Source organism: Aplidium turbinatum, chromosome 13, assembly GCF_918807975.1.
Source record: "Aplidium turbinatum chromosome 13, kaAplTurb1.1, whole genome shotgun sequence".
Lineage (NCBI taxonomy): Eukaryota > Metazoa > Chordata > Ascidiacea > Aplousobranchia > Polyclinidae > Aplidium > Aplidium turbinatum.
Window position 1 is genome coordinate 3,907,926 of NC_137484.1, and position 17,535 is coordinate 3,925,460.

The following is a 17,535-nucleotide window of genomic DNA, read 5'->3' on the forward strand; positions in this document are numbered from 1 at the left end:
AGGGCAGTGCATAAGTTTTGCAATATTAGGAGTATATTTAAAAGATGCCCTATGATGTTCTGAATTGTTAAAAAAAAAATTGGGGAAATGGGATAAGTATATCCAGAAATATTCAAGTTTTGTCACTAATTTTTTGCACAATACTGCTCCTAGTGGTGAAAAGAAAAATTAAAATATCTTAAAAACTACTCATCATATTGTTATGGAACTTGCATGCACCCCCCCATTTTCGTGGATAAGGAATTTGATTTTAGCAATATTTTTGCAAAATATTACCACTAGAGGGCGGTATTCCTAATTTTGATCTGTTTTCCTGTAAAAAGGCGATATTGTTGCATTTCTTGAGCTGTGCTATCTGAAGAATACAATTTCATGACTTATGCACAACAAAATGTATTCAATTGTAAAGAAACTGCATGCATGCACTATGTCTAATTGTCTATATCAATAAATCCAAACAGGCAATGTGAGTCTTAGTCAACACAATTTCCGCAAAGTTGTACATCTTCATTGTGTTGATAAACGATGTTTTCTATGATGTGGTATCCTTCCTTCGATTCTCCTCCACCACTTGAATATAGTTTTGCAGATTTTTTTCCTGTTTTGCTAGATGAAGAAAGTCGGATACCAGTTTTACCCCTCTCTCTGCTGAATCATTGCAGACTCTGAGTGCACTTATGATACCATTAGCAGAAGCATAGCCATCATCTATTTCCCACTCTTTCGGGTGTTTGGCAAGAAAAGTTGTTGAAATGTGCAAAAGTTCAAAAAACATTTTGCTGCTGGGATTTGCATAGGAGCACAATGACAATGAGTTATCATTAACAATGTCTGGCAACTCTAGCTTTCCGTATCCATTACCAAACCTGTTTGTAACCTGGCCATCGAAACTTGCATTTAAACGCAACAGAGTTCCAGCCAAAGCTTCCTTTTCATCCATAGTGACTTGTTTGTCCCATAGAGCTAGGGATCAGCTGCCCAGTTGCATACCATGTGTGCCTACCTAAAGCTTTTAAAGCAGCAACACTGATAGTTTTGTCTACTGCAGCATAGCTTTTGATGTCACTTACCAGTTGCAAATCTTCTCGGGGTGCTGATGCAGCAATTGGACAGTTGAACCACCATCCATTAAATTATATGTTTTGTATTTGTGACTTGGAAATGATTCCTTGTGGTAGAAAGTCTTGCAGCATTACTATCTTATATAGCAATAGAGCTGCTTTCCCATCCACCTTGCTCGATAGACTGTACCACATTTCATGAAGTTGAACTGTCCACTGTTGATTCCAATGTACATCACCATCAGGTCTAAAAGTTCTTTGTAGTTACGGTAGTTACCCCTCTGATAATTTTGCATATCTCTCTCAAAATTTATAAGTGCTTCCATTTTTCTTTGAGTTGTTACAAATTCTCCCAACTCTTGAGGATCTTTGGTATGCAGTACATGGATGGATGGTCATTTTATTTTTGTTTGGATGCGAAACGCCGAAACATACATAAAACAAAAACTGACAGTGTGCATCATGATGGGTTGCATTGAATCCTTTGTTCCGGAATCTTTTGAATAGTTCAATGCCGTGAAAATCGAAATGTTAAGATCTCCAGACATTGAACTATTCAAAAAAATTGATGCAACCCCACATGCTGTCTTAACAACCCACAACCCGTCTTAACACTTTTTGAAAAAGATTTTCATTTTGTTTCAATAATGTTTCCAACAGGTGGGAAATGTCTCACTGATAGCAGAAACCAATTTTTAGGGATTAAAAACGATTTTTTAAAGTTCCACACTCAGGCTGAAATATAGTGCTTTCGGATATGCAAATTAGGTTAAATAGGGGTTATTTATGCTTTACACTTAATTTTTTTGTTCACAAATAATTGCAAATGGTAGGAAAAGGATGTATTACGGATTATAATATCGAAATGTCATATATATTCTATATTTCCTATCAAATCATGTTTTGCAACATTTATTTTGGGCATACCTAAAATGTATTATTTTGTAAATAACCTAATGTGCATACAACATTTACAGTGTTTTTTTACATTTTTGCACTATCTTTTTGTACAATTGTCAAGAACTGTGAAATTTCTACAAACATACATTATTAGCAACTGTTTGTCATTAATAGTTCCTTGGTTTGGTTGGGATAAGTACCGTATTATATGGATTATATACGGTACAATTAGAATATATGGTATACACTACTATACAGGGTTTTGTTTGTCGTAACCAGGCTTACACCCAATGGTTGAAGATTTAGATTAAGTGGACGGGAAGGCAAAGAAGCCAATCTTCGTGGCCACCTTCAGGCATGCCTTTAAGTGTCATGCCAGAGACACAGCCGCATGCTCTTGAGCGGTGTCGAACCGGCATGGCTATACACTCATACAGGGTCATCAATAACTAACGTTACAAGAGATCCAATTCAAAAACTAGCAAAGGAGGCAAATGTGGCCTATGGAACCATGTTCACAGTTCTCAAGAAGGATTTGAAGATGAGCTCATTTAAACACATGAAGAAACAGTTGCTAAATGCTAATACTATTGAAAAACGTCTCTCCAGAGCCAAAATTCTGCTCTCACGCATTGAAGAGGCACGCTGCCAAACCTTGTGTTCAGCAATGAGAAGAAATTTGATGTCCAGCATCATCTTAACAGTCAGAATGATCGTGTTGGTCAAGAAATGGTGACATGGAACCCCGGTTAGTCTGTCGGAGACAAGGGGCGGCATCAGTGATGGTGTGGGCCGAAGTCAACGAATCAGGAAGGAGTATATTGATTTTTGTGGACCAAGGAGTGAAATTGAGCCAAGAAAACTACCAAAATGATATTCTTGAGGGTTCATTGTTGCCTTGGGCTAAGAAACACTTCAAAAAACGTAATTGGTCATTCTAACAACATTCTGCCCCCTCACATGGAGCTAAGAGAACGCAAAACTGGCTTTCAGCCAATGTGCGGTTCTTCATTTCCAAGGAAGGATGGCCTCCTTCATCCCCGGACCTGAACTCCCTTTGGCATCTAGTTTTACCTGGAGAGCAAGGTTTCGACTAAACACCACCAAAGTTTGACCAACCACCTGCTAGTGTTGAAAATGTTAAGACAATTTCTGTTCCATCAATTAACACCCAAAAACTTATTTGGACCAATAGGCCTTTGAAATCGTTCTTTGATATTACCAGTAAATTTTCTCCAGCTATTTCAATTGGTTCACCTGGTGATTGCAAATCATTCAAAAACAAGCATGACAACTTCGTTGAAGGAAATTAAATAAGATTTGATTTGTCTTTTGATTCCAATTTGATTTTTGTTGGTTATTTTTCTCGGACATGTTGTTTTGTACAAACTAAACATATCTGCTGCCGTAATATTCATTTTACTTTTGGTATCACCGTTTGCATTTTACTGTAAAATGTTGTTAAATTAAGAGTTTTTGAAATTCTTTATGCCTTTAAATTTAGGCCAAGGAATCTAGGAAGATTAGGGATGGGCAAAATAGAATACCGAATATAACCGGTTGTAGAGTTTAACCGGTTTCAAAATGCATATGAAATCGGATAATTGAAACCGCTTTAACGATCTACTTCGTACTAGTCCGTTTGATCGCAACGAATTCGCTGCAGCGAAAGTAGAATTGTTTATCGATTCAGTGCGATGCGGCGTCGGAAAAACGCACGAGTTTCATTGTTCGCATTAAAGAGATCTTTCTTGTCAAGCGCTTTGTAGTCCTCACAGTCTTGCGGAAGTGTGGCACGAAACAGCTTAATCCGCTTTCAGGATTTTTCTCTATTTCGGTACCACAAACCTAAGTTGTTTCTGGTAGAATAGAAGGGTCGACTTGCCTTCGCTGAGCCACCCAACATCGTAAGCTACCACTCTCGTATGCAAGGCAATGTCGACCACAGGGTGTGCGCATTAGCGACCCTCCCTGCAGAACTACGTACGGGTAGTTGGCTTTGTCTTACTGTACTACCGCAGAGCAAGGGGGGCAATTTTTTTTAGGGGGGGGGGCAATTTTTTTTAGGGGGGGGGCAAAATCATTATAATTGTAGCTGTTGCTCGAGAATGTTGGGATTTTGCCAGGGGGGCAAAAATTTTTGAGGGGGCGAGGCCCCCCCTGGCCCCCGGCTGGCTACGGGCCTGTACTACCGGTATGCCAGTACAGTGACATGGACGACTTGTTGAGCTGTGGGATTGAAGATGCTACTTGCAGTAGTGAAGATGAATCAGCAAATTTGGCTTCCCCTGCTTCAGAAATAGATACCTATCTCACGTTGTTGAAAGCAATGCTTTCAAAGCATCCACTACTTCAAAACGCCCTTGTTTGATGGAAAGTAAAACAAAAACCAATTTTCTTGTTTCTATCAGTTAGTTTCAAAATATTTTTGTGTACCTGCTACATCTGCTTCTTCAGAGAGATGTTTTTCAAGTGCAGGTTTAACTGCCACCAATTTGAGATCTCGTTTGACTGGTGAAAATTTAGAAAGCCTAAATTTGTTACACTGCGATAAGCAATTTTTGTGATGTTCATTGTTTTTGTAAAGTCGTAAAATCATTAAAATGTGTCGATGGTAAAAACTGTCAATTATTCTAGAATAGATATCTGTATTCTATATTCGGTTTCAGTATTCTAGAATATTCTAGAATAGCTAATTATTCTATTTTGCCCATCCCTAAGGAAGATGTCAATTTATTTATTTTTAATGACCAGACAAACTTAAAACTCTCTTACACATATATATATAACTGTTTTACAACAACAAAGACCTTGCCAAAAACAACAGTATTAATGAGTCGCGCGACATTTTATACCTAAAAATATGAATATTTTCAAGTTAAGTGTGGAACCTCAAAAATTAATTTATCGTCAAAAATCTTTTTAGAGCATTTCAGTATCACCATTTCCCATCTATAGAACATATTATTGCCCTACTTTTGGAAAAATGTTACACCCTACTGGTACGTGTGGCGTCAATGTTGGCGTCATGAAATCTCCCTATCGGACGATTCTGACAGACGAACACTTGGAAAATAGACTTGAATAGCGAACACTTCCACTAAAGTAAATTTGGAAAAAAGCCGTCGGGAAAAGAAGCCAGCTGCAAACTTCTCACTGAACTCGTTTAAAGACGGTGTGACAATAAATTTGAATAACAGTTTTCTTCAAAAATTTATGCGTCTTAACATATAATTTCTGCAAGGAGATAATTCCTAATAATCCATAGGAATAACATGAATAACAAAAAAACTACTTTTTTGTGCCTGCCACTACTAGAAATCATATGTTAAATAAACGTGCGGCCCGCGGTTTCCTCCCGTTATTTAAATCTGGCCCTCCTGTAATAAAGGTTGCACACCCCTGGTCTATATGGTTAGAGTTGGGTGCAACCTAGTTCATACCATGAACAGTTCGTACTCTGAAAAGATCAAGAAAAAAATTAAAAAAAGCCGAAGTCGCTGATCGCAGTTTAATAGCACAAAGCCGAACTCGCTGATCGGAGCTTCCGCAAACAAACTCGAGGGTTAGGGTTAGCGGAAACTGCGAAAAAATGAAACAGCGGAAAATATTTGGGGAAACTGCGATCAGCGAGGGTTAGAAGATAGATTACTCTATGGTTAGGGTAAAGGTTACCGGGAACTGCAGTTAACGGAAACTGCAAAACTACGAAAAAATGTTTGCGGAAACTGCGATCAGCGAGGGTTAGGGTTAGAGCATAGATTACTCTATGGTTAAGGTAAAGGTTAGCGGAAACTGCAGTTAGCAGAAATTGCGAAACATTGTTTGCGGAAACTGCGATCAGCGAGGATTAGGGTTAGAGCATAGATTACTCTATGGTTAGAGACTTAGAGTTAGGGTAAGGGTTAGCGGAAACTATGGAAACTGCGGAAAAATGTTTGCGGAAACTGCGATGAGCGAGGGTTAGCGTTAGGATAGGGTTACGGTTAGGGTTGGCGGAAACTGCAATCAGCGACTTCGGCTTTGTGCTATCTTTCCCTCGATCTTTTCAGGGGGAAAATTTTAAAATGTTTGCGGAAACTGCGATCAGCGACTTCCGCTTTTTTTAATGTTTTCTCTCGATCTTTTCAGGGTACAAAACTAGGTTGCATCCGTTAGAGTTAGGGTTAGCGGAAACTGCGGAAAAATGTTTGCAGAAACTGCGATCAGCGGACTTCAGTTTTGAGCTATTTTTTCTCTTGATGTTTTGAGGGGAAAAATTTTAAAATAATTGCGGAAACTGCGATCAGCAACTTCGGCTTTTTTTAATTTTTTCTCTTGATCTTTTTAAGGTACGAACTGACGATCTGAACTGTTCATGGTACGAACTAGGTTGCATCCACAGGAATCGACCAAACATATAAGGTGAAACTACTTTACCTTTTCTTTACTGTTCAGTGTTCACACGCTTTAACCCATGTGTCATGGTCAATTCCTATCTATGACATGATGGTATTTTTCACCAGGGGAAGACTTGTACACCAGCTCGCCTCCCACAATCAGTAGACAAATTTCCAATTTTAACATTTCTATCACATCATACAGCCTCATAAAACCCTACTGGTTGAATGGTTTAAAATATTTATCCTCACACTGACAAAGACTTGATTGGTTATGTTTGGTAGTTTCGCATACCGTACTTGTAAAGGCTTTTGACGCAGGGCCAGTTACGAAGATTTGCAGAGTGAAGTTTCCAATTGTTGAAGTGTTGTTGCGAATGTTGCCAGGGAATCATTCCATTTATTTGGTTCCGCTGAGAGCAGTCCTTAGAATGCGTTGCTCATGCGCACACCCCAAGAGTCAAACCAACGCTGCTTGATCTTGATTGAAGCTTCTTCGTTCACGAAGTTACACCTTTAAAACCAACTCAGCTATCGGAGCAGATAAAAAGAGTCAAGAGAACATTACGTAGGTTTTGAAACTGAAAAGTGCATATCAAGTAGGCCATAACCCTCATGATTCCAGACCAACCATTGCCTGCATATTGTCTACTGTCTCGTTTCCACCCCTCCGCTTGACCTTGTTCATTTCAATATAGATTCACTCAATAAAAAATTATAATCTTGGTGCGGTGCTGCCAGATACTCCACAACACCACTTTTACATTTCGAGGTCAAAGTGACAAAGTAATCGAGGTCAAATTTTCTTAACGTTACGCATACACGCTCTGACAAAACCGTATCAACCACGATGTCTCTATAAGGTTTTTACTTACTAAAAATAGTAAAAACAACCATAGTTTGTGTCAGTAGTTCTACCCCCTAAAAATTGGACAAATGCAATAGCCTGTTATGAGATGTTAATATGTTACCAACGCAATAAGCAGTGTTGTACGCGTCATTGAAATAAATTGACAGCGTCAGCGCAAATTGCCTAAAAACTTTACGGCGTAAAGTACTGCGTAAGCTCTTAAAGAAATTGACGGCGTCAGCGTCAGCGCTAATTTCTAGCGCTAATTTCTAGCGCTATTTTTTGCCAGCGTCTCATAAAAAAAAAATATTTCAACCAAGTTTAGGCTAACAATAGCTATAAATAGAGAGCAGCTATTATGTTTAGAGACTGTATTGTAATTAGCTGCTTAGCCTATTAGTTATTTTCTTGCAGAAAAACAAGCATTTCAAAACGTTTGTCTGACAATCTGCTGCGTTTGGAACGCATATTGTCTTTTCCAAGTGAAAACATGCGTTCCACAGCAGCGCTGGTTGGTATTGGTGTGTTGTATTTCAAAAACAAGTTGAAAATCTTTACTCGGAAAGGTATCACTGTTCCAAGCGTGCTGTGATAGTTTAGCATGTATAGATCTTTTAATGAGGTCCACTGCACCAACATCGCTCTTTTCAGGGGCATAGAGCTCTTGAAATAAAGTATCTTCAACGTCCGCGATGCCATTGATGGATTTTTCGCTTTTTGTCTCTGATCCCTCGTTCTCAATACATGGGTGATCACCATTTGGCGAACTTCTTCCGCTTGTATTCCAGGGAACCATTCCAACCAACGCCAAAGCCGGTAATTCGGATGAGTCGCGCTGGCCAGAATACATTGTGAAACTCTTATTGTGAAACGAGATTTTCCATGAAAATAAAAAATGACGCATAGCGCTTGACGCTTAAAATCGGCAAAATAGTTGACGGCGCTATCACTTCCGTCAACTGAAAAATAAATTGACGGCGCTAGCCTCAGCGTCAACAAAAAGTTGACGCCGTCAAATGAATCATTTTGTTTGCTAGGTGCCAAACATTCACACGACACGGTATAAACCACTCGAAACAAACAAATTTTATTTTGAATTTCCATGAAGAAACACAAGCATCTGAAAGTGTTCATCTGACATTTTGCTGCGTTTTGGTTTCAATATGTCTTTGCCCAGTGAAAACATTCTTTCAACCGCAGCACTGGAAGGTATTGGCGTGTTGTAGCGAAAAAAAGTATTTTGGAAATCTTTTGTTGGAAAAGCGCCCACGGTTAATGGTCCTTTGTGTGGCCTCTGTCCAAGTACGCTTTTACAACCTCGTCTATGCTGTCTTCGCCAGTGTCCTCATAAAGAGCATGGAGTAGCCCACGGGGTTCGTTGTCTCTGGCTTCCTTCGTCTGGTTGCAGTGGCTCTCAGCCTCAAAGTTTTTTAACAACTTTGATATGTGGCGAGTGTGGTGCAACTTAGTTCGTACCATGAACAGTTCGTACCCTGAAAAGATCAAGAGAAAAAATTAAAAAAAAGCCGAAGTCGCTGATCGCAGTTTAATAGCACAAAGCCGAACTCGCTGATCGGAGTTTCCGCAAACAAACTCGAGGGTTAGGGTTAGCGGAAAATAAAACTGCGGAAAAATATTTGCCGAAACTGCGATCAGCGAGGGTTAGAGCATAGATTACTCAATGGTTAGGGTAAAGGTTAGCGGAAACTGCGGAAAAATGTTTGCGGAAACTGCGATCAGTTAGGGTTAGAGAGCATAGATTAGGCTACCCGATTGTTAGAGTTAGGGTAAGCGGAAACTGCGGAAAACTGTTTGCCGAAACTGCGATCAGCGAGGGTTAGGGTTAGAGCATAGATTAGTCTATGGTTAGGGTTAGGGTAAAGGTTAGCGGAAACTACGGAAAAATGTTTGCCGAAACTGCGATCAGCGAAGGTTAGGGTTAGAGCATAGATTAGTCTATGGTTAAGGTTAGCGGAAACTGCGGAAAAATGTTTACTGAAACTGCGATGAGCGAGGGTTAGCATTAGGGTAAGGGTTAGCGGAAACTGCGATCAGCGACTTCGGCTTTGTGCTATTTTTCTCTCGATCTTTTCAGGGGGAAAATTTTAAAATGTTTGCGGAAACTGCAATCAGCGACTTCCGCTTTTTTTAATGTTTTCTCTCGATCTTTTCAGGGTACGAACTGAGGGTATGAACTGTTCAGGGTACGAACTAGGTTGCATCCTGGCGAGTGCCTATCAAGAAAATTCTAGTATTATACTAACTGTCGCTCCTAGTAATACTAGAGGTAGGGGATACAACACATTTTTTTGGGGGTAGTGTCAAAAACATCAGTGTCCAACCATTTTGGAAACAGTTTTGTTGTACGACATCAAAACTGCAAAAAATATTAAAATCCGTCAACTACACATCAGTAGACATCATTTGCAAGATTAGTTTTTCCAAATTCGCGAAACGAAGAATAACAAAAATAAAGCTAAATTTCAATGATGTTTACAATTAACTCACACCAACAATTCAAAATATATGGTAGCCTTAATTTTCAAGGAAATCAGGTACGCAAGTCTAGTTTCCGAGATTCGGTCCCCAGATGTATGATCAATGACCATGACCGATAGATCATTTTTTCCTGGGACTAAAGCTAGAAAATGGAAGTTCGGTAGCAGAACTTTTGGGCGCGCAAGTGTGAAAATGGTACGGTATCTGCAATCTGCATGCCTGATTCCTTTCCCTGAAGGGTGAAAACACACACTGCGTAACAGTTTTCGGGTACCGTAGTTGCAGTTTTCACAGTTTTTGTAGCAGGCTCCTTGTACGGAAGTGTGAGTTTCACGCTTCGGTAGCAGGAATCCAGGTACCGTAGGTCCGTAGCGTGAAACTCACACTTTCGTGCAAGCAGCCTGGAAAAAAGTCACTTCGAAAATATAGCCTAAAGATAAAAATGCGTTTTTAAAGTCATCTGCATTCTTAAGCGTGAATTTCATCATGCGTCCACCAGTCATTTCCCAATCACCATCTGGTTTACATGGCAACACTTGCTCTGTGTCAACATCCTCAATGTCATTGTGTTTGGGGTATGTCCATAGCCGGCTGCTTTTAGGTTGTACTCTATGCAAATGTTTAACTTCTACCACCATGTTTCCTTTGTGCGAACGTGTATAATAGTGCACAACAAAATCACCCAAAGTATCCATTTTGCCATTCTTAAGATCTTCAAATACAGGGTCATCAATAATTAACGTTACAACAAGAAATCCAATTCAAAAACTGGCAAACATGGCCTATAAAACCATTTTCACAGTTTGTTTGTTTGTTTGTTTGTTTATCTTTATCCTGCATTGCGGGAAAGCGGACTTGAGCGTTATGCATCGGTGTACGCCTTCCGACATACACCTGACCCACGCTGCAGCCGACGGCAATGTCTGTTTTCCGGTTGTCTACTTTACTTATGACTTAAATTTGGTACTACCCATTACTCGAAATCGATCACTAGGTAGAGGCAATTATCGTTAAGTTTCTTGCCCAGAGAAACAACAGCAAGTGCGGGTGGCTGGAGTCGAACATGCAGGCTCTCGACTGCGAGCCCAACGCGCTAACCACTCGGCCACGGCTGCCGAAGATGTTGTTGAAGATGATGAAGTTGAAGATGATCCCATTCAAACACATGAAGAAACAATTGCTAAATGCCAATACCATTGAGAAACGTCCCTCCAGAGTCAGATTTCTGCTCTGACGCATTGAAGGAAGAGGCACGCTGCTAAACCTTGTGTTCAGCGATGAGAAGATAATTGATGTCCAGCATCATTTTAAGTCAGAATGATCGTGTTTGGTCAAGAAATGGTGACGTGGAACCCGGGTAGTCACTCGGAGACAAGAGGCGGCATCAATGACGCAGTCAACGAATCAGGAAGGAGTCCGTTGATTTTTGTGGATCAAGGAGTGAAATTGAACCAAGAAAACTACCGAAATGATATTCTTGAGGGTTCATTGTTGCCTTGGGAAAAGAAACACTTCAAAAAATGTAATTGGTCATTCCAATAAGATTCTGCCCCTTCACATGGAGCTAAGAGAACGCAAAACTGGCTTTCAGCCAATGTGCCGTTCTTCATTTCCAAGGAAGAATGGCCTCCTTCATCCCCTAGACTTTGGCATCTGGTCTTACTTTGAGAATAATGTTTCGACTAAATACCACCAAAGATTGGAAGCGCTGAAGGCTAACCTAAAAAAAGAATGAGCAAAAATACCTCAAATAGTTATTCATGGCTCTTGCAGGTCCTTTTCGAAGAGTCTTCGGCTTGTTATCGACACAAATGGCAAACACATTGAGTAAAACTTGTTTTTCCTAAATATTTATTTCTTTGACAATAATGTTATATGTTTATTACTCAAAAATTGCCAACCATTTGTTAAATACAGTTGTTTGAAGTCATAACGTTAATTAATTATTGATGACCCTGTAGTTGTGGGAATGTGTTCAAAAGGTAAGGCTGGTTTGAAACTTACACACAGTTTAAGAGAGGCAGAGTAATCTTGTGCATAAAAACAGATAAGACCTTCAATTCTGTGATAAAAAGCTCACAGTTTAAATAGAGTTTACTTGCTTAAAGGGCGGGGAAACCCAAATTCACTTTTTGCGAGTTTTTTGTTTCAGCGTGATGTCATTGTGTACAACATGCGTTTTAGCAAAAAAAAAAATCCAAATTTTGTTGCCCTCGTCTCGCTAAGGCCGCTTTTGTTTGATACCCGTTTGCGAGGTCTCGCGTGCATCAAGCTGTGATTCTGTTCGCTGTGACGTCACAAGGTACATATAGTTGTGGCCAAAAGTTTAAGACCAGACTTGATTTATGAGGATTTTTGCATTACTTCAAAATACTGCATCATATATTGTTTCAGTTGCATCATCTTTATGCATCATCTTATATCTGATGCAGTAATTTGAAATAATGCAAAAATCGTCATAAATCAAGTCTGGTCTTAAACTTTTGGCCACAACTATATGTACCTTGTGACGTCACAGCGAACAGAATCACAGCTTGATGCGCAACGAGACCTCGCAAACGGGTATCAAACAAAAGCGGCCTTAGCGAGACAAGGGCAACAAAATTTGGATTTTTTTATTGCTAAACGCATGTTGTACACAATGACATCACGTTGAAACAAAAAACTCGCAAAGTTAATTTGGGTTTCCCCGCCCTTTAAACCAACAAATTCGTCCGGATGTTTCGTCCAGTAGCATATGAAGCAATGGTAATACATGAAGAATTGAGGCTGCTGAATAACTCAACTTGGTGAAATGCTGTTCGCGATATAGTGACATGTGCTTGATTTGCTGTTCTCTTTCCACAATAAGATCAAATTCATCAGCAAGTGAAGTTGAATTACCCGATTTATCATGGGTAACCAACTTTAATATTGCAATTATACCAGACACAACAATAGCCTTTTTGCCTCTAAAAAAAGGGCGTTCCAGTTGTTCCAGTCTTCCCACTTCCCCTCCTTTCTACTCTCTTTGCCAAATCAGCAAGAACTTTAACATTTGACTCATTGAGCTTCTCAACAGGGCTGTCTTTAAATGTAGCAAACCTAGCAAACCTCGCAAACCTAGCAAACGTAGCAAACCTCGCAAACGTCGCAAACCTAGCAAACGTAGCAAACCTCGCAAACCACAAGATTGCCAGATGGTATTTTTTATTGTATTCTTTAAAATTTCTTGGCTTTTTATTTATCGGGTGCATGTTTTTTAAAACCCTTTTGAACAAGTTACTTGTTTAGTGTTGATGTTGCACAAGTTCTATTCTCATCTATAAAAAGATATCAAAATCTCTGCTTTGTTGGTTATGGTTAGTTTTGATATAAATACATTTAAAGCAATGCCTTTGCGATCAACATTTGTGAGATAGCCTATTGCAAGTTAATATTAACGCAATATTTGGTAGTCAGACATTCGGGAATCAGTACTCCATCGGTCCATCCCTTAGTTAGACTATGGTTGGGTGAGTTCACTAATTACTGGTTTTCTAAAAACCGGGCTGCAGACGATAAATAAAACTTAACTTTTGCAGACGACCGTAGTTCCAGCCCTGGGCTACGCAGTGTGACCACAGTCTCTATATTACTAGTCTGGAAGCTCAATGGCGTTGCTATGCAAGGGTGTGTCTTAGCATTTGAGACAGCGCCTCAAGTGGCACGTCAGTACTTTGCAATTCGTAGCCAAGCCAAAAGTCTAGGCAGGTTTAGCCGAGTAATGTCAACTGCAGGTTGTTTTAACTTTAAGTAGGCTAAATTCTTATTTGCATATTACCGCTAAATAGGCGGTAATAGGCTATTTTTTCTTATTCCAGATTATCCTACTAAGTTAGTCTTAAATTTTTAATATAGAGACTGTGGTCAAATCACAGAATCTGCTTGGAAGGTAGGCTATGCAAATGCAGGCATATTGCCAACTATCAACGGTGAAACTGCATGATATTGTGGTTGCAGACTGTTTTTAACTAATATAGAATGTTTAGGATGTTTGTTACAGTTAATATCTAGCATGACTACAAATAGTTAAAACATGATGTGAGTTTTCAAATTACTAAAGAATTGATTACTTTATAGTTTGAAGTAGTGGTCTTTAAAGTTCATAAGTTTCTATGTACCAAGTAGCCTATATACAGCAGCTTAATATATTTGAAGGGTTTAATTACTAAATATTTGTGGAAGCTTTAAGCTGAAGTAGGCTTGAAATTAGTACCGTAATTGGCAGATGCTACTTAGCCAGCATCATTTCCAAAAACATTGATTGATCAACTAATTCAGTTGACACTTATTTAAAAAAAGTGTATAAAGTTGTTTTATTTAGTGATACAACAAAAAGTTGATATGTTTCAATCTGTGGCACTCAAAATAGTCACTCCCAAAAATAATTTGTAAACAAAGAGCATTAGCAAGACAATTTTGAGTACGGTACCGGTAAGTATGCAGGTTCAGTAATTTAAAGCGACAAAGATTAAAAGTTCTGAGATTTAACTTGTATATATAGCAGCGTTTCTCAACCTGGGGGTCGCGAAGGTCATTTGAATGTGACAACATATGAATTTGACAACCATGTAGGCTTTTTTACTCATCCAAAGCATCTTGCAAAGAATTGCTTGTGCAAGATTATAAATATACATAAAATCCAAGACTGTGTACCAGAGGAATATGCCCAGTTGTTTGAGTTAGCTGATCATGGAGGTTTGTCTGCTCCTACAGATGCTCGACTGCACTACATTATTTTCTATATGTTAGTGTAGCGATCCCCCCCCCCCAATCAAGGAACTTCAAACATCCTCCGAAACCAGGCAACAATGAGCGACGTGGCAGTCGCGATACCCCCCTTTCAAGGGTTAATATGCTTGCCCATGGCAGCAGGGGACCTGGAGCCACCGGAATTGCTTAAATACTTAGAATTGCTTAAATACTTTTCAGAGTGCTACGTAGTGCACTCTTCGGCTTATGCGATTGTTTAGCTGTTTTGTTTCTACCATGTAAGAAGTCTTGTAGTGGCAAAAATATAACCTCCTCATTCGCATTTCCAGCACTTTCTTTATAAGTTCATTTTTTTATTTCTGACCATCACAGCGAAAACAATACACGTCAACATAACAAGGGTCTAGAAAAGTTCTTCAAAGGCGCCTTCGTAGAGAGTTTCCAGTTAATGGATTGCTGTATACCTTGCACAGTCCAGGTCCGGCAATAAGCTTTCTTCACAATTGTCATGATATGCATCAGGCAGATTAAAGTTGTTGATTTCATTGCGCAATATGTCGGTGTAATACTGTAATACCCCACTTTTTGAAGAGAATTTCCCTGTCATTGGCGCATTTCACCTTCCAAATCTTCATTCAACTGTAAGTACAAATGAATTCAGTAATGCACCATTTTCATCAAGTGCCAGCATACCAGTAATGTACGTAATGCATATGTGTAAAATAAGTCACGTTCAATTGCTATATATACGTAGTATGCAAATAATTGGCACCCAAGGAAGAACGTTCATTACCGGTACCTCAAAACGTAAATATATATAGCTACGGAATTATTGAATTAATGTACTTCTAAAGTAGCACCATCGTAATGGTGTATATATAATTGCATAGTATGCTTTTGAAAGCTAACTTTTCCAACACGGGCTAACCCTGAAGCAGTTAAGTACTTCATTGGCTAGATTTCCAATTTTCATACCATATTAATAATATTATTATTACTATTTATTTGCATCAGGCCAATAAGTCCATATTAATTATGTACCATACATGCAAAAAGACAAAAACAAAAAATACAAGAACAATCATAATAACCCGGCTAACCGATAATGCTGTTGTGGAGAATTGTTAATGAGTACCGTAAGCTGCAAATGGCACATTTGAAATAAGACGATTTGATAAGAGCGTCAGAATTGCAGCAGAGCATTTATGAATAGAAGTGTTAAAGAGACTTACCGTAGTTAGTACGATATATGAATAGTATTTTGCATGTAAACAAGTGTAGTTCAACATACGTTATGAAAACATATTGCAAGTTCTTGTTCACTCTTGTCTTGAAAAGACTCCAAACATTGTGACAACATTTTAATGACTTTTTAAAACAAAATAATAAAAAACTTTTCTGTACCCTATTGCTGCATTGTAAAAAATATATATATATATTATATACTGTATTTATGAACATGCTCTGCTTGTATTATGCATATAAATTGTTTTCTATATCGTGAGTGGCCCACGAGTAACATGCTAAATGTGACATATCTGAAATATAGAAGTGCTGTATTTCCTTTTCTATGAAGCTAGCCGTTTGCATTCAAAAGTGAGTTACCAATACCTTAGCCCACCCGACAGTGTTTAACGCAAACATAGTTATTTTGCTTAAGGAATTGGCTCAAAATCAACCATGGTTACGGTAGTGAATAAGAACTCATAATTTATAGGCTACAAATGTGTCAAGTGGAACAAGAAAGGAGATTACATACATAACGTAACTTTATATTTGTATCAGTAGTAAACAAACAAATTTTTTGCCAGTATATCTGCAATCTGTAGTAAACTGACAGCAATAAATATTCAATGGCAAGTTAGAATGAACTTATAGGGCCTAACCTAGAAAACTAGCCACAAGAATGGGCAATTTTTTACTGTACTGTAATTCACATATTCTTAATGAACAGCAAAATTGTTGATTGTGACAAGTATAGATTTGACCAATGCATCATAATTTGCACAAGTCTGATATAGCTTTATCTAGATTTACATAATGTACCGGTTATCAATATCTTTTAAAAATTCTTCAGAATAAATGCCTGTACATATACATTTATAAACTTTGAATAGACAAAAGTACTGTTTAATCTTGAGTCTAGGTCAATTTCCATTGGCAACAAGTGCCTTCCTTTAAACTAACCAGTGCCTAATATTTCTGGCAGAAAAGTTTAGCAACTAACCAGCCTTTCAACAACCTATGTTTTGGTCATCTGCTGAAGAAGTCAAAATTCAATTCTTTAATAATTTGAAATCTAACATCATCTTTTAACTACTTATGTTCATGCTAACCTAAGCCTAAGAAAAGTAGAACAAACGAATTTTACTAGATAAATACTGTAACTAACATCCTAAACATTCTACAATAGTTAAAAACAAGTCTGCAACCACAATATCTTGCACAATTTCACCATTGATAGTAGACAATATGCCTGTATTTGCATACCTTTGGTGCTTTGCTTTCATAATATTCTGACGCACCACTAGGAGCGCTGTTTCACGAGCGACGACAACTGCCTTTTTCGTTAGCCTTCCAGACTAGTAATATAGAGACTGTGGTGTGACACAAAACGAATAAGTGCCTAACTACCTAATGACAAGTTTTTGTGTGTGTTTAGAAAGTAAAGGATATTTTGTGAACGAAACCGGTTTTTCCAAGGTTTGGTCATTTGAAGTGTGTTTAAAATACCTATATGCTTTGGCTCTTTTTTGGGCTACTTGCAAAAAAATGGTTTGTTTTTGGGATTGGTTTGAAACGTGTTTTGGTTGGGTAATTTTGTGGAATCTGGCAACTCTGCAAGGTTTGCTTCTTTAAATGTAGCAAACCTAGCAAACCTCGCAAACCTCACAAGGTTTGTACATTTGTACAATTACGGGAAAATATTTTTTGTGTTATGAGGTTTTCTCAGCGGGCGTCTTTAAATGTCGCGAACTCCGAATTCCTCGCAAAGCTTGAGAAGGTTTCTGCACTTAAAAGCCTACCGCAATAGGTTTTCATAGTCTCCCTAAAGAAGATAGATTTAGACTAGCAGCAAGTAATGATAAGGTTGTCTGTAGTCTAGGCCTAT